The following is a 19342-nucleotide window of genomic DNA, read 5'->3' as shown; positions in this document are numbered from 1 at the left end:
GGAGAGGCAGGAACGATATACATTTTTCTGCTGGATTGGGAATACCTACGTGTCCCCAAATGATTTGGGGGAGGTGACTGGAGACAGGGAGGTCTGGGCTTCTGTTTAGACTGCTGCCCCCATGACTATCACCCAGGCTCAGATAAGAAGCAGCAGAAAATAAATAAAGCAATGGATGAATCAATCCATTTCTATGCATTGGAAGCCATGTTCTTTTGCCTTCAAAGTAATATCAAAAAGGATTTGCATAGAGGCCTGTAAGCAGACCTCTATGTAACCCGTTTGATGTGCTTTAGTTGACTTAAACAGAACAATGGATAATGTATTATGCAAGTCATATGCACTTTATGTCTTTGATCACACACCATCTATAACTGATCAAAGCTTGGTTAGGTATGTGCATTTCGACTGGTACTGACAGTATGTAGACTGAACTATTGGTTTTTTGTTTGTTTCTTTCGGAGTGTAGGGTATTAGGCTGTGGTGATAACTGAGATGGATAGAAAGTGCAAGTACATCAAGTTATTACACTTTTATGTATGGTGAGAATCAATTAAAGTGAGATAATGTATCTGATTTTGTGGCTCTCACTGCAGTTTGAACCAGTACAAGAAACAAACTTGTTCCTACACTGGCTACATTTACTGCAACAGTACAAAAAGGGCTAAAAGCCTTTCCCCTATATGACTGTAAGACATGGACTCTGGTTGACCAAAAAAAAAGAAATTACAGCGTATGATTTTATTCAGAGTTGTGATATTGAATAAGCTACATCCTTCACTGGTTTAAAGTGTGATATCCAAAAACTGTTCTCTGTATGCTAACATTCATTCTTTTTCTAATAAACTTTCAGGACTCCACAGGGAAGGCAATTAACAGAAAAGCAGTGGTATGCACATTTTCAGTGCCCCAAATTCATCATTTGCACATCAAACAGCCTCCGCCTTTATCCCAGTCAATTTGCATATAATACCACAAAGGTGCATCAATGTCAAATAGAAGTCTTCATTCCAATGCAGCAACTATGTCTCCTCTGCTGGGATGCTGAGAGAGGTAGCTGCACCTGAGAAACACAAAGAAGCAGGTAAAATGAGGGGCAGGTAGAGAACAGATACTGAAATCACAAGAGAAGTTGTTTTGCAGTTAGAGATTAAAAGGCAAAGAAAGGCAAAGAAACCTTCATCCTTACAGATGAAGGTTTCTTTTGTAGTGCTTTTGCCAATGTCCAGATTAAACAGATATATATTAAAGCTAAAAAATAAAAAAAAACAGTAAGGAATTTTAAAATGTAAAAGTATTTTTTCAAATTCAATCACAATAAAAAGGGAATGCATAGCAAATAGTAATAGTTACATTAAAAAAATTATAAAGCATGCTTTTTTTTCTTCTTTTTTTTTACCTGTTGTGAGCTGGAAACTTGTCCCAGGTGCACCCTGCCTCTTACCCTGTGACAGGTGTGATAGACTCCAGCCCTAATGAAATGTTGCTAGTACAGTAAATGCAAACTATGCTGAAAAGCAGGAAAATGAAAATTTTGAAACATTTCAAACTGACAATACATCAACTCTCAAGTAAACTGAGAAAAAAATATAATAGTAAAAAACTAAAAAACTAAAAAAACAACAACACACAATTACAATGTTTTATCTGAACAAAATTAAACAATTATCTTGTTTCCATTATCAGTGTTCAAATTTGCCTTTGCAATGCAGAAATTATGCAGGAACACACCATGACCAAAGGACCACCAGTAATGCTATTGGCCCAAAGCATACTAGTAGTAATAGTGGTGACATAAAGCTAAAATTCTTAGTCAAGATTTGATTGACAAGATTTGGGCCCCACTCAGTGGATTTTTAGTGCATACAGGCCCTTACATTAATGCTGACAAGCCGGTTATAAAACACCTATTTTCACACATTCCAAAGAGATGTATCCCTCACAGCTGAGTGAAAAGGTTTGATCATTTCAAGCACTGACTAAAGTCCTACTTTAAATATCTAGCTAGCAAAACACAGTAGTCTGGATCCATGCATTATTCATATATTTTCTCTCCTCACAATGGCATATTAAATATTTGTTAACTGGTAAAAGCATCATGGAACACACTGCACCTCAGAACTATCAATTTTCCAGAAACGCAGGATTCTAAGGTACATGTGTTACATCACTGATCCTATTAAGGCCAAGATGGAGGGCTTGAATATTGGAGAGGAGCAGTTAAAGCTAAAAGACAGGAGAAATCACAACGGAGGCTCTAAGTCCACAAATAAATATAGCAAACATACACTCACTGTGAAACAGCTATTGCAACATATGAAATCCCAGCGATGCTATACACTGACACAGTGACACTGATGAGTGATTTTTATACTCTGAGCTATTCCTATGTCATAGAAACCTTTTGTAGATGGACCAATAGTGAAAAAAATATTACAATTATAATTAATACTGAAGTAGGAAAGAGTGTTACAGCTGAACATTTTTCTTTCATCAGCTTTTAAAAACAGTCTCTGTAATAACTTTCAATGTTCTTGGGATGAAAAAGTAGGATGTTCTGTACATTAGTTATTGTTTTAGTTTATTAAACAGTCCCAATAAATCATCTGTAATCACTAAACAGCCAATGTAAGTAACCTTAATTTCATTCTGTGCATGCAGACAAGCCAATTACATTACACTATATATACGATCGGGTTCTTTTCTGCAATGATTTATTAGGGCCTATGTTGCTTAAATAATATTATTGTATTACAGATTCAAACATGTACGTGTTTGCATCTTTGTCCTTAGATAAATTAGACCAGAGAACTTTAAGCAAAACACTTGAAAAACTTTTCACTGATGTTTAGGTGGCCCGACCTAATCACCCATCGCCTCAAACTTGTAAGCCAGGTTTTATGCTTTCCACAACTCGACACAGGGGTTTTCCTTCATACAAGAATTTTTAGCAGACCTTAAAGAGGGTTAGGTTGGACTCAAATGCAGACAACATCACTGTAATTGTCTAATACACATTTTTTAATCAATTTTTATTTCAACACAGTTGAAATTCAAAATTAATGTAATGCAGAACAAATAAAGAGGAACTACGTAACATGTGGCTTTAAATAATCATTCAGGGTTTATTAATTCATTATAGTTCACAAAAGGTACGTCTTGTCAATTCAATTCAATTTTATTTATATAGCGCCAAATCACAACAACAGTCACCTCAAGGCGCTTTATATTGCACAGCAGATTTATATCTACTTTATTATCCAGGGCATTGGCTTTTTCCTTGTCTCTTTCGCTGACTTTTTGACCCATGTTTGCCAAAAATAAAAATAAAAAATCCTAGGCTTGAATTGTTCAGAATAAACACTTCTGGTTCAGTGTGCCAGTGTGCAACAACAAATCTTCAACGCAGACTGTCAGAAGCAACTGTAGCTCCACACAGAGACAGACACCATTGTGAAAGTTGTCTCACCTGTCTCATGCCTTACCTACTACCACATACCAGCCTGTATCTTATATGCAACTGTTCACTTATCAGCTATGTAATTCCTGTCCTTACCAAGTGAAGATTGTCTCCTGTCCTTGAATAAAAATTCTAGACTGTATATCAAGTTAAATCTGTAATTATTTACGTATTTTTTCTATTTATTTCTTTATTCATTTTAGTTTTTAAAAGACAAAGCTAGAGGCAACATCATTTGTCTTGTGTGGCACTGAAAAAATGTCCATATTTTAACAAAGAACTTGCAAAGTAAAACAACTTTCATCAAGGTCAATGCAAGAAAATTGGTGATTAGAAGGTAATTTACTAAATGTAATTGTTCTAAAGGGAATGTAAAATACTACCAATAGATTTTTAACAAAGAGTTTTGATTACGTAATATATCAAAAGTTTATCTGCTTTGTAGAATAAATTCTTTATTATGTGTTTTTTTAGTAGGCGGACTTAAGTAGTTTCTTAACGGGTAATGTTTTATAGCCAACATTGATAAGGATATCCCAAGAGTAGAAAAAGCTGCTCTTCCTCTCTGCAGTTTCACCTCCAGATACAATCAAGGCCACTGGAATTCAACTTCTCTTTGAACTCTTGTGATTACATTTCAAACCTTGAAAAGGGTGCTTGTTTTTTGTAGATGAGCCATTGCATTGTGATTTAATTTAACATCCCAGTTCCTTTCCTCTTGGCATAATTAATATATCCAGTGTGTCTCTAATTAAGCAATGTGGATTAAAAAAAAAACAGAAGAACATTGTTGCTTGTTTTTTTTTTTTTTTATCAAATTTGATGGAGTATCAATTTCCCATCTCCCTATTAATTGAAAATGTGTTTTAGAGATAAAATGCAATACATTATATGCCCCCAAGACATGATTATCTTTGCTACTGTGCATATCAGAAGTACAGATCAAGACAGAGAATCTGGTATTTAAAAAAAAAAAAAAAGAAAAAAAAAAGATGATGATCTTCCTGCATGCCGTCAGGACAGAAAAGGGACACACAGAATTTCAACAACCTATTAATTCAATATCTGGTCTATCATCCTGCTATGAAAGTCCACAGCAGACAAAAAATAAAGGCCACTAAACAAACAGGCAGAGTTTAGAGGGCTGGCTGTTGTTGCCCAGAGGCTCATTAAAGCAGCCGGCCTCTCTTCTTGAAAGCATTTCTATTGGCAGAGTCACCGATAGAAACTCCAAACTGACAGAATATTTCATTACAAGTCTTGAATATTTCATTTGAATGCACATCTTCGTATGCAATTCCTCTTCGCATTAGAAATTAGGTGCAACAATTAAAGACACCCATCTGCATATGATGAAAAGTATGTTGAATCAGCGCTGACTCCATGCAAACCTTGTCCCTGTTCTGAAATATTCTTTCCAAAAGATTAATGAGATAAAGGGTGCTGTAGAGTCAGTTCCCACGCCTACCTTACTGAGGCCTATCAGCAGGTTTGTCAACATACCTAACAACACTCATTACAGCTCTAGCCACTCCACACCCCATCTGAAGTCTTGTGGCCCATAGAAACCAAAATCCAGCTCTCCTGACCCATCTGCCACTGCGTCACCATGGCAACTGTTCTTTTTTTCTTCTTCTTTTTTTTTTTTTTAACCACAGCTACATTTCCTGAAGGCTGGTTTTAAGCAAGCCATCCAACTGATGTTTAAGCACTTGAAGGTGAAGTTATGGCACAGTGCCATGTCCCCCACCCCCACCCCCTACAAAAAGTACAAAGCTAGATGAAAATAATTCAGGACAGCTGTGTAATAGTCCTTCTACGATTCATATAATTAGTAAACAAAAAGCACTGGAGCTATTGTTCTGAGATGTGCCAATTATTGTAGCATCAGTCTTTTTGTTTTATGCATCTAGAGCTTATTTGAGACACATCAACTACCTTAGCACTTAACGTCACCATACTAGATATTCCTTATAAGGGAAAAACAAAGACTTGTAGAGTTTATTTTCCATCAAGATATATCTATCGTTGCAGCTCTACAGCTCTGCTCCTATTTTCCATCGAGGGTCCAAGGAATTACAGAATCGACTCAGATAATACCATAAAATCAATTATTGACTTGTGGTCTGGTAACAAGTACACGTGAGCCACCTTGTACTTGAACATGGTTTGATTCAAGTCAGCCTATGTCTAGCACAGAAGTCAACCAACAAAACACCACTGTTTTTTCTCTCAGTTACCAGGCGTCTACAGCATTGCCCAAATGAGCATTCAAGTTTTCCGGGAAAACTATGGAGTCCCAAGGCAAAACCCCTTCCAAGAGTCCACCCATCGAATCCAGGAACACTGAGTATTTTAAACTGCCACTTAGCACACATGCACAGACAGCAATCTGAGCCCTACCCTCCACAACTTGAAGTTTCACAGTGACGACCCTCTCACTTGTTTGAGAAAAAAAAAAAAAAACTGCCATACTGCTCTCACCATGCTCCACTCCAGAACCCTTGCAACATTTGGAGGTGAGCCTTACTATATCTAGACAATAACAGTCCATCTCCTACACTAGCTCTAGTTTCCTCCCCACCAGCAAGGTGACATTCAATGTCCCAAAACCCAGTCTACGATGCTGAGGTTCCACTTGTCCAAGCCCCTGCCTACCGCCCAGCTAGTACTACACCTGACCCACTTGCCCCCACTGGTGGTGGGCCCACAAACTGAGGATCCATGTTATTTTTGGGCGCTGGGCCCAACTAAGCCCCATGGACACAGGCTTGGCCACCAGAAGCTCATTTGTAAGTTTCTCACTTCTAGGGGAAATTAACAAGCTCCGAAATCTCCAATTCACTGGGGTTTTCTGAGTCTCTTTGTCACTCTAGCTATCCCAAAAACATTTTACTAGGATGTTTGCAGTAGTTTAACTGCAAGCTGACACTACTGAAAAGCTCTGATCCTCCTTCCCCCTTTTTTTGCTTCTTTGACTTTGCAAGATTTGGTGAGATTTATCTCTGTATACCCAATGAGGTTGTAAAAACATCTAAAAATGTATTTAAGATCACTCTCATATTTTTTTTTTAAATTCAGATCCTTAATTATTTATCTACTTTATCATATCTCTCTTGCTCAGTTAATTAAATTTACTCTATAATTTTAGTTGCCCATTGCTATAACTCTTGTATTCACTGTTCAGGCTGCAAATGACAATTAAACTGACATGATAACAAGGGTATACTTTGAACTTAACAACTGCTGACACTTCAATCCTTATCAGCATTATATCAAAGCAAGTTACAACAACGAATGTCGACTAAAAGTGCCTAATTAATATTTAAATCACATTCAAACAGCAGTGTAGACACAGTTTTACTTGTTTTATTTATCTTTCCAACATCACATCCCAGTGATGTCTCTTCACACCAGTCACACTAATCATTATCCCCTCATTACATGTGCTACCTGTCTAAATTTATCTAAAATAGCCTTGGATTCATGCTATTGCATTCTAACCATTACTTTACACATTTTTACCTGCCTGTTTACGACCCTCCTTTTTGTCTTCTCTCCCCTTCCACAAAAATCAGCTGTGTTTTTTTTTTTTTTTTTTTTTAAATCAGAAATGGTTAGTGTAAACTAAAAAGCTGATCTTCAAGTAATTTTAGCCAAGGGCTTATGAAGGAAACAGTTACTTGTCACACCACTAGTAAATTGGCACAGATTCATAAGTAAAGAGCCATCCATTATCAAATTGTGATTTAAACTTTCCTTTTCTTGTTGATGCTTGGTAGTACATGTGTCATATTTCTATTGTAGCTCTATCCCTTTAAACCAGTAAGACAAGGGCACTCAGTTGGGTATAACAACGTCTGTTAGAAATGGCTTAGGGTTATTGTGAAAGCGTAAGTGCTATTTGCAACAGTTGTGTCTTTGGAAGCCCCTCTGTGGATATTGCAATAAATATTGCATGCTTCAGATGTGTTTTTTTGAACTTCATATGACAGCCGTCCGCAGCGTGTGAAACTGCAGTGCATCTGGATGATGCTTTTGGGTCAAAGACAGATCATGACGTCTCTGAGCAGAGAGGAATCTGTTATCAAAGAGCTGCCTTGGAGAGGCGACACAGAGGAAGAGGGCCTTATCATGTTGAAGCTTGAAATATTTATTTGATACAATAGACACTTACAGTTGCTGTAGTTCAGTGTGATATGACTGAAAACCACAGCAAGACAATGTTTCACATGGGCTACAAGTAATAGATGATCCTTTTTAAACTCTCAATTTTTATATAGTAAAAAAAAAAAAAAATTATAATAATTTATAATTTTGCTGAGCACTGCTGCCTCACAGCAGTCCTGAGTTCAATTCCATTATCAGGTCAGGATTTTTCGTTTCAAATTCAAATTCAAACTTTATTTGTCATGTACACAGTTACACACAGTACGATATGTAGTGAAATGCTTAGACAACTGCTTGTGACCTAAAGAAAACAAAAAGGAAAAGGCTATGAATAAGATAGGAAATAAATATGAAAAATTAAAAAGGGTAAATTTAACTAGGAAGGAATAAAATATAAATTAAGGTTAAAAATGAAACAACTGTACAACACAAATTAGAAATTTTTGGAGTTTACATGTTCTTGCGAATGGTTGTCTGTCTCTATGTGTTACTGCGACAGACTGGCAACCTGTCCAGGGTGTACCCCACCTCTCGCACTAAGGCTACGTTCACACTGCAGGCGAAAGCGCATCAAATCCGACTTTTTTGACCCTATGCGACCCATATCCGATCATGGTATGACAGTGTGAACGGCGCAAATCCGATATTTTCAAATCCGATCTGGGTCACTTTCGTATGTGGTACTGAATCCGATACATATCCGATATTTTAGAAAGCGACTGCTGTTTGAACGGTCATGTCGCATTAAATCCGTCTTTTACGTCACTGACACAAGACAGACGCCAATTATCAGCGCCGGAGAAGCACCCGAGAAGACATCGTGAACGCTTCCTGGCCATCCAGTGTAGATGTCAGTGAAACTGTTGGGAAGACAACATTGGAGAAACGTGTACATTTTATTTATACTGTATAATCTGCAGATTCTGACAGAAATCTGCAACTATCCTTTGAAGCACCGCTCCTCTAAAACAGCAATAAGGATAATTATTAGGTTATTTACATTATTATGTAAATAACAAAATAACTTAAAACAAAAACTGGGAAACGTAAAGTTCGAAGGCTTTATATTAAGGGCCATCAGTCAAACAATACTGTTTGCTCTGGGTCTAAACAGAGCGCGTTGTGTGTGACGTCTTCTTTTGCACATGCGGGCCGCTTTGAGGGTTCACACTAGAGCGCGTTTGCTGTCGCATTTTATTTGTAGTGTGAACGAGCAGACAAAAAAATCGGAATTGAGCATTGAGTCCTGCAGTGTGAACGTAGCATAAGACAGCTGGGATAGCCAGCCCCCCCTCCGCAGAATTGATCGATGGATGGATAACATTTTGCCCATGTTTCTCAGTAATCTTCTTTCCTGAAGGTAATTTTCACTTGACATATTGTTTCAGTTGAAGGCACCGTTTTAAATTAATTCTTTTCATCTTTCTGAAAATATTCTCTCATTTACAGGGTGTATCCTGTCTGTAATCTGGCAAGCACAGAGCAAGTGTCACGACCAGCCACCTGCCAGAGCTTCACTGAAAATCATTAGGAATAAGGGCATTAAATTATAACTCTTCTATGGAATATCAGAAGTTGTTAGGAAAAATTTCTTGGTGATCGTTAACACTGCCAGAACAAAATGAGAAGACCTCCACAGCTTGTCTCATGTCACACTTTATATAATCACGGTACTGCTTTCCTAACTGTTTTTTCAAGACAAATGCTTGAAATCATTTTCCATTTCTCAGAAACTTATGAGATCACATTGCTGTACATTTACAGTTGGCCTCCAGATATAGCTTCCTTTTTTCATTTATATTCACTTTGTGGTCTCTCTTTAAAAAAAAAAAAACAACAAAAAAAAAAACCAACATTTGTCTTTTGTTATTGCACTCTTTGTATCAATGTTCATTGGTGCCCTTTATAAAACCCAGCCTTTATCCACTCATTATTCTTACAGAAATGTTGTTACTGTTATGTTAAGAACAGCAGTTCACATGTATTATAAACAGTCATTATGAGAATTAATAACTTTGAATATTAAAACTTTAAAATTATCAATTCATCAGTTAACATCAAATCATTGCTGACACATTTTCTGACAGTTGTACTCTGCAAAACAATGGCTTGGAGCTAAATTAGTGGAGCGTTGGCAGTCAGTGTTTTTCTCTGGCTCAGAAAGGGTGCATAGAATAAAGGCAGCCTTTAAATGAGTCTTTGTTATGTTATTTGACAGTAAAGCATTTGATACTTATTTCTAGCCACGATAAACAAAAATGTGTATTATTTGAGTGCAGGAAACTAACAAAAATAGTTACACATACACTTTATTATGATATTGGGGATTTTATCTTGGCTCTGACAAAAACCTCAGTTTTTACAAGTAAGAGGGATCTTATCGACTGAATCCCTAATCAGTAGTGGCAATACTCTGAAAATAGCCTCTTGTCTGGTGACAGCCTATTCCAGCTGTCATTGGGTGAGAAGCAGGGTACACCCTGGACAGGTCACCAGGGCTATTGCAGGGCTAAAGCATAAAGACTGATCAATGTTAACACTTATGGCATATTTAGAATCACCAGTTATCCTAATAACCATGTCCTTGGACTGTGGAAGAACTTCCACAGAGTATTCAACATAGAAAGACATCAGCCGGCAGGTGGATTTGAACACAGGGCATTCTTGCAGTGACGGTGCCAACCACTGCTCTACTGTAATATCTGTTTTAAAAATAACAAAATGATTTCTCATTCTAAAGAAAGTCATCACATTTGTGAAATCATATAATATCTAAAGGCATCTGAAAGGGACATACACGCATACTGATGAGAACCACAATAATTAGAAAAATTCAAAGCTTGTTAAAAATAAGACTATGACAATATTATCAACAGTCTCTACTTAGTAATAAATATACTGCAGCCTCAGCTTATCCACAAAATTTATGGATGGCTAAGGGAAAGGTGATGACTGCTAAAAACTCACTTTTCTGTTGCACAAGCAGTTTATTTTTCAAATAATCGTGCATATAATTATTGTTTAGAAAGCCAGCAGTCTGGTGTAAAAATCTATTGTGAAGGTCTCAGAGTCCAAACTGCAATTGCTAAGAGAAAATATTTCAGATGTAGAAAGTAGGGTTGTAGTCACAGCCATGCAAACATAAGTCAATCTGACTCCTTGGTTGATTGTTCCACTCTGAAAGCAATTGACCAAAGAAGAAAAAGTCAAAACTCACAGACACAGCAGGTCCTGGTATCATTTGATAATAGGCAAGTAATTATAACGAGAACAAACTCAAAAAGTGTGGGATCATTTCAAAAACACAGCTTATCATGTAAAAAGCTTAATCTTTTTCACTTACACGGTTCCTTAAAACCTAAGAAAACCCGCATGGGAAAGCTGAATAGTCTGGTCAGAATGATTATCTATCCAATTAAACTGTTTCAGACATTGTCAGGCATCAACCAGTGCTGCTGTGGCAGCAGAGAGGGGCAAGATTGGGTCAGGAAGAGATAGTTGCAGCTAATCAAAAGAAAGATGAAGGAGAGGAGAACAGAAACACTTCAGTATATAAATTGTTCATGAAACTGTTACTAGATCATTTAAATAATGGTTTAAAAAAAATAATCCAACAGTGATGCGATCAGCACATAGAGAAGATATATGGTGAATTCAAAACAAACAACTGCTTTGGGAATGTCAGTGCCTTTCAGTATAATCTGCCTTCTTGTTTTTCCTTCAGCCAGTATGTGCAAGTTTCAGTGTCTGCAGTGCAACGACCTGGATTCCAATCCACTGGGAAGAAGGTGGGGAAGCAGGATAACAAACTTCACAAGGGACCTTAGGAAGGTTTGGCTTTAACACATGCACCAATTACAGTGAGCACAGCGTGTATCCCATTCCAAACACTGCTGAGAGTGCCACACACCCCCTGAGAAAACATCTGCTTCTGTACACCGATCCCATTTCTACTCCCACATACACATGTACTCTGGTGCACACGCACGCACACAAAACAATAAATAAATTCCAAACAACAATAAAATGAACTTTTTTAAAATAAGAAAGCACATTTAATTTCTTTCCGTCAGAATAAAATATAATTGTAATTCATATCTGTTTTGCCATTATCCAAATGCTCACTGACTGTGAAATTAAAATTTGTTTCAAAAGTACTAAAATAATAATTCTTTAATCTTTCTCATCATTTTTCTTTTCTTAAAAATGAACAAACCATTTTCTAAAAATTTTCACAACTTTTCTGTCCATGATTTAAGATTAGACTCACATGTGACCAACATGCATCACTCTCCTCAGAAATTAAAATCTGTAGATAGAAGCTGGAAAAAAAAATGCCAGCTGCTCTTTTCAGTGAAATCTAGAGACTGTCAGATGTCTTGTTAACATTAAGTTCAATCAAGAGTTTAAGCAGTAAATCAAATACATCAATAAAACACAGCATAGATATACTGTAGTAACTAGATTAAAGAAGATGCACACACACATATATATACACATATATTTAGCTATGTGTGTGTGCGTGTTTATGAGAGTCAGTTCACCATAAAGGATGATGTGGCCAAACCTCAGTTTTTTAATCAAAATACTACTAATACTAAAATCAGATGTTACTGTAAATAAGAAATTATTTATGGAAGCATAACAGGCTCAATTTTTGTACAGCTACTGGAGGTACTGGCGCGCACACACGCACACACACTCATTCAGCTATCTTAGTGAGGACCTTCATTGACATAATGCTTTCCCTAGCCCCTTACCCTAACCATCAAAAATGAATGCCTAACCCTAACCCTTACTCTAAACCTAGCCATAACCTAATTGTAAGCCTGACTCTAAAACCACATTTTGAGCCTCAAAAATGCCTTCAAACTTGTGAGGACCGGTGAGTGACTGTTGATTCTCACAAGTATAGTAGAATGCAATTTCGGTCCTCACAAAGATAGCTACACAGGAACACATACACACGTAGCATTTAAAGAATATTACCATGCTTTAATGGCCACCTAAATAGCACTGACTGACTTGTCTTATACTTAAATGCCTCAAAAACATACACTTTCACTATCCTGATACGCATTAAGCAATATGTAATCTATACCAATCAAGAACTGTCTCCTTACACAAGATGAACCACACCTGTGTGTTTTCGTAGATATGATTTCACATTGGGCCTCAGGTGTCCCAGGCAGGGATACTGATAATCTGTTCTTCGCCATTTCCCAGGAGATGTATTAGGGGTCGTTCATTTAAGTTGGTTAAAGCAGGAATAATATATGTGATCCATCTGCACGGTCTAATTTGAGGTTTGTGCTTCAAGTTTTCCAATCTCAACTCACAAAGAAAGTAGCCTCAATTAAAACTTTCAACTCTGCAACAAGTTCTGGTAGAATAACAAGATGACCTCCTGTACTGTGCTGTACATCAAACTGTTGGGCTATTCTAGGTAGTTTGTACTCCAAAATCACAGTCTCTCAGATAACGTAAAGGATCAATGCACACTGAGCCCCCTTTAAGCTCTCACACCAATTTCCCTGAAACAAAATTCCAGACATATTCTCTGGTTAATGAAAATCACATTTTAAATTTTGCAAATGAGTTTATGCCAGATGTTTTTCAGTTTCTGGAACCATGTACTGTAAATTCTTTGCCTGACTCTATTTCAATTTTAAAGAATTTGCAACACTGGCATTATTTCACTCAGTTATAATTACCCAAGTACGATCAAGAGAACAATGTCTTGTACTCACAGATAACAATATTGCAGATATGCTACTACTCAACGTTGCCTATAGAGTTTATAAATAAAAGGAAATATTTGCAGTGATGGTCATTTATATTATAGTTTTGCAGTGTTTGTGCTTTAGGACTTCCTATAGCCCACCAAACAACAGAGAATATTATATTTCCTATCATTGAAACTTGAAGGGGTGCAGTGGAATTGCAAACGATTGCAATATAATAAATATAACTTGCATACTAAATGAACAGTTGTTTGTCTTAGCTAAAATCTTTTGATTGTCATCACTCACTGCTAACTCTGTTCTGTCTGAACTCATAATGGCTTATATAATATGTGTGGGCAAACAAAGGATGATGGAAATGATGATGATGTAATTTCTGACTGCCTCTGTAACAAGTTTAACAGATTTCATTACTCCCTTACACAGCACACTGACGGCCACCCAGAATGGGCAACAATTTCTTGCCAACCAAAACTATGCAAGGTTGTCAAAACCAACCTCTGCATCCATGACTCAACAGTGACTATGTAGGTCAGCACCGTCTGACAAGCTCTAATGCTTGGGGGGTGTTACTGCACATTACAGAAGCAGACACACACACACACCTCAACTATTAAAGGCGAAACCCAGTCAGTAAATGTACAGAAAGAGGTCATGAACGTCTAACAACTAATCCAGTAATACAGCAACATCGACGAGGAGGACGCAACAACATCATACAGCTTACATCATCTCAACTGACAACAATAACATTAAGTGAGGAATAAGAATCCAGAAATCTCCTGAGATAGTAATCAAGCAGAACATTAGAGTTTTATTCAAAGATAAGAACAAAATCCTGATTAAAATAATCAGTGATACTGGATTTTCATGGCCAAAAGCCATTTTTAAGGAGTTTGAAAAAAAATCTGATATATATTTATTCATTAATTGGTTGTTTTTTTATCATTTCAGTGTCCAACTTACATACAATTTAGACACCGCATGGCTCTCCACCACCAGCTACAATGATGCAAACTGGAACATAAAGCAGATAGTGCTAAGGGTATAACACCAGAATCAGAACAACAGTGCTCTTAAAACATTGACAACATTTTTCATTTAGCCCAACAATCTTTTCTGCCTTTTGTTCTGCCAGATGATATGAAGAAACATATGTAACACATACACTGTATAATATATCAGTGCTGCCATTCTTAAAAAAATAAATAAATAAAAACCCTCACAACCCACACAGACAAATTTATGCATCTGGGTACAAGAAGAGGCACAAGAAGCAGCCCAACAGTTTCACTCCTCAGTATAGTAACTATAGACAGGTAAGATAAATTATTATTTTGTAAGAGAAAGCACAACAGTGCACTGGCCACAAGGAGTCCATAACTACTGCCTTGTGGGGCCCTGCTTATCATCAGCAGCAATTTTTGTGTCGCAAATATTCCCTCAACAGCCTTTGATGTAATTACTTTCCAAACAGCTACCCTCGAGCCCATATCCTGTTCTAAATTCATGGCTTGACTTGTTCACAACGTCACTGGAACACACACGTTTTTCATTTGTTGCCTTCTAAAAACCACTTCCACTAGGGAGAGGACCCGCAAATATTTAATAGTACTATGACAGAAAGTAAACAGGTGAATTGCAGAGTCTGATGGTGCACCAGAAAACAGCTACATATAATTAAAAAGTGGGAGAAAAGTGTTGTGGCCAAGTTTGTGAGGGTGAAATGTAAAGGAAGGGAAGGTCTAACTTGGTCTTTAAAAGAATGAATGAAGCTCATTTAATAAATGAGCTTCATAAAGAGACTACAAAGCAAACAGAGACTAGATCTACAGTTACAGACTGCCATCTGCCCTTTTTCCACAGTGCTTCAGAATTGCTCTAGTCGCTTTGCAATGTACTGTTTTCATTGTGTTTTGGAGAATGAAGCGTTTCAAAGAGTGAAATGTTCTTTTATTCGTGTACTCCCTTCTTAGATTAAAAAAAAAGACAAAGTCATTTTGGAAGCCTTACATCAGATTCTGTGACAATTGGAACTTCATTGGGAACAAAGTGCCTGGCCATCAACCTTGACTAAATTGCACAATACAATTCCACTTCTAGGCTTCCAAACAGGCAGAATTATCATTTTGAACAGCCACAGATAATTTGGCCTAATGGAACACATTATCACACTACAATGACCAGAGTTTATTTCATCTTATAAAAGATTGTTTCAAGTCACCCAATGTGCCAAGGATCACAAAATAAAGGTTATGAAATGAATGTGACCTTTAACAAGATATTTGTCAATGCTTTCACAGATACATCAACATTTTCATTACGACTTGATGAAATCTGCTTCAAAGGGTGCGTACATATTTTGGGTGGTGCAGAAAGGGGAATGCATTTCTGCTCATGTAACTTGACAAATTGTGCTTCAAGGTTTCTATTTATATCTTTCTCATCTCACAGGAAGGGTAGAATCTTCCCAATTCCCTTGCTGTTTGCCAGAGGCTTAGTGTGACATATTGCTAATCTGGTTATTATGCAATTTATCAGCCGTCTCTCTTTTACAGCCGTGCATGAATATTATGCAGGTTTCTCATGAGCCAAACTGCAATAACACTGCAAGGAGCTAATGAGCAACCACTACTACTGTGGTAATATATCTCAAGTCACTTCAGGGTACTCTTGTTGCAACAACTTGTTAGTCTAAGTCACTCCATTAAACTAACTAAATTATTTTTTTGCTAATGATATAGAAAGCCTCTCAGGCTGGAGCCAATGGATTGTGACCAAAACAAGGAGCGAAGAACTCATCAGTGTCCTCTGTTTGACAGCAGATACTTCAGGAAAGAGAAGTTAGAGACCTTGCTGCAGACCAAAAGCCTTGCATAACTGGCACTCTGAATTGATGCAAGGGAAGGAGGAATCTCAGCAAGGATTCATTATTGCCTCTGGCATCTCTCAACATATGAGGTATGGCCACAGTCACCAGTGGAAGCTGTTTTTGCAAAGTGAGCACGATTTGATACGGATGACAGATTGAGTGTGGCCTGAAGCAAACATCTTCCAGAGCCTTAGATGGTCATCCTTTTCAGAAGCGGCTGCGTTTTTGTGCCACCAGCTAATTAAGAGTGGCCCATCATTAAAGACGTGTAAATCAGACCTTAATGTGACTCAAGAGCCTTGGTGAGACACCGGGCAGAAAAATGTGGTCCTCTGATTTAATGAGCCCTGAACTGAAGGAGATATAAGTCTTGATAATGATAGTCAAGTACAGTGTATTGATCACATCTCCCACTGGAGTCTATGTGGGTTAAAACAGCCAGCTCGGAAATTGAACAGGGATTTCTCGACTGTGTAGAGCAATCTTACAGAGAGGCGGGATGGTCAAAATAACCTGACTAATGCATTTCTACAAAACAACTGTGGTTCACTTTGTCACTTCTACAATATACTACAATAGACAAAGTTCTATCTTTCCAGCAGACTAAGTTGCAGATGACAAGAAACATATATACACAAAGGAGAGCATGCTGTAAAAAGATCTATTATTTTTAACTGTTTAATTGTCAAAAGGATTAAGATTCACACAGTGGACACAAACGCTAAATTACTGTTAGACTCTGCAACTGGCTATGCTCTCCATACAATTCCCTTCCCTGTCACCACGTATTCATGAGTGCGCTAAATGCTGGCTGAGGCTGCTCTGGGAAATTGTTAAGACAGTTGGAGCTTTCTCTAATTACAAGACAACAGTGACAAAAGTTTGACATTCAGTGGTTTGGCATTTTGCATTCCCATCATTATTGTAATGAAACATTAAACATTTATCATATACGAGCTGGGGAGGAATCATTTTTCCCGATGTCATTAAGATTTTGGTTAATTATCATGGCCCATTGGGTCCAGCACCGCCTGCAATGTGCTACTATCCTCTGTCCATTATCCACAATGTAATTATCAACACATGCTGTCTAGCCACCATTACAGCATTTTCTCTTGGAAACATGTTTATAATTATACCTCAAGATGTTGATTTGCCAAATGCTGTTAATGGAAAGCTCCTGTTTGCCTGGAGTTGAAATCAAAAGCCATTTATGGAGGCACTTGAGAGTGCTATCTGCAATTACCTGTTCAGTGTTTTCAAAACCACTTTTCTAACACTTTTTTTTTTTTAAATCTCAGAAGACTTTGAATTAAAAGTACAATGGCAATATCCCATCTTGGCTAATGGTTGGCAATCTTGTATCTGTCACACTAAAAACAGGATCTTTCAAAAATGTGTTTGTCTACCATCCATCACGAGTCTGATTGATGCACACATTACAACAGATATGGTTATCGTGGTACAAAATATACACAATAGTGTCAGAAAATCAATCAATTTCTCAGACACAATATTCACAGAAAGATGCAAGAAATAAGTGCCTACCTGACCAGACTGAACCAAACCTCAGAAAAGTCTTACAGAATGAGATCCCACATCCTGTGCGCATTTCCTGTTTACAAAAATTCAAAAATAATGTAGAAGAATATGGATTTTACTTAACCAAAAAGTTGCAAGAACACTGTCTTAAATGGTTTCAAATACAAACAAAAAGAAAAAAAATTGACAAGTGTCCCTTTTATGGGTTAGTTTACTGTTTTTGACCTCTGGCGTCATTCTGGACCATCATCTACTGGCAAGTGATATACAAAAAAGCTCTTCAATACACTAATGCTAGCTAAGTATAATTTTAGTGTTTACTTTATTAATTTAATAATCTAGTTCTCTTTTTAGCTAGGATTAATTATATTTTACAGGGTGCTGCTCGTGCGTGCTAGCTAATTTGGTTAGCAAGCTGCAGCGATAGATGCACAGGTGCACCGAGATACATAATTAGACAGCTGAAAGCTCACCTCTCGCTTCTTCGTCAGGCTGTAACATACAGAAAGCCAGGCTACGTTCACACTGCAGGTCTTAATGCTCAATTCCGATTTTTTGATCAAATCCGATTTTTTTGTCTGCTTGTTCACACTACAAATAAAATGCGACAGCAAACGTGCTCTAGTCTAAACGCTTAAAGCGGCCCGCATGCGCAAAAGAAGACGTCACACACAACGCGCTCTGTTTAGACCCAGAGCAAACAGTATTGTTTGACTGATGGCCCTTAATATAAAGACTTCGGACTTTACGTTTCCCAGTTTTTGTTTTAAGTTATTTTGTTATTTACATAATAATGTAAATAACCTAATAATTATCCTTATTGCTGTTTTAGAGGAGCGGTGCTTCAAAGGATAGTTGCATATTTCTGTCAGAATCTGCAGATTATACAGTACAAATAAAATGTTCACGTTGTCTTCCCAACAGTTTCACTGACATCTACACTGGATGGCCAGGAGGCGTTCACGATGTCTTCTCCGGCGCTGATAATTGGCGTCTTGTCTCAGTGACGTAAAAGACGGATTTAATGCGACATGACCGTTCAAACAGCAGTCGCTTTCTGAAACATCGGATATGTATCGGATTCAGTACCACATACGAAAGTGAATTAATCGGATTTGAAAATATCGGATTTGTGCCGTTCACACTGTCATACCATGATCGGATATGGGTCGCATAGGGTCAAAAAAGTCGGATTTGATGCGCTTTCGCCTGCAGTGTGAACGTAGGCTTAATGTCAGACGATTTCATTAAAATCCTCCAAAAACGCCACAAAAGTCAAACTAGCGAGGTGAGCCGTATCAGACAAGACTGGCTTCAACAGCAGATGTAAGGAAAGTTGCCACGTCACGATGTATTTTTATTTGAAAAAATAAAATAATAATTAAGACGCCCAATTTTTTTTTTACTAGTCTGTAAAAGTACGCTTTCAAAAACTGAGAATTTTAACACATGAATCTGCTGAGACTGACTCGCTTTTAGAGACAGCCTCAAGTGGTCATCAGAGGAACTTCATTTCTTTTTCGGGGCTTCATGCCGAGAGGAGAAAACACGAAA

The 19342-nt window shown here is 37.5% G+C and overlaps 1 long non-coding RNA gene across 1 annotated transcript; it reads right to left on the bottom strand.

Annotated features, from left to right (window-relative positions):
* Positions 1-734: 734 nt before the first annotated feature.
* LOC105940947 (uncharacterized) lies at positions 735-18614 on the bottom strand. The gene is made up of 4 exons (XR_013095239.1): positions 18262-18614; positions 17795-17861; positions 1400-1472; positions 735-1063 (listed from the first exon to the last, which is right to left on the bottom strand). It is a non-coding gene; the product is annotated as an uncharacterized LOC105940947 (long non-coding RNA).
* Positions 18615-19342: the final 728 nt, after the last annotated feature.

Source organism: Maylandia zebra, linkage group LG1 (assembly GCF_041146795.1).
Source record: "Maylandia zebra isolate NMK-2024a linkage group LG1, Mzebra_GT3a, whole genome shotgun sequence".
Lineage (NCBI taxonomy): Eukaryota > Metazoa > Chordata > Actinopteri > Cichliformes > Cichlidae > Maylandia > Maylandia zebra.
The sequence above is the reverse complement of the archived record's forward strand: the minus strand, read 5'-3'. Positions and strand labels throughout refer to the sequence as shown.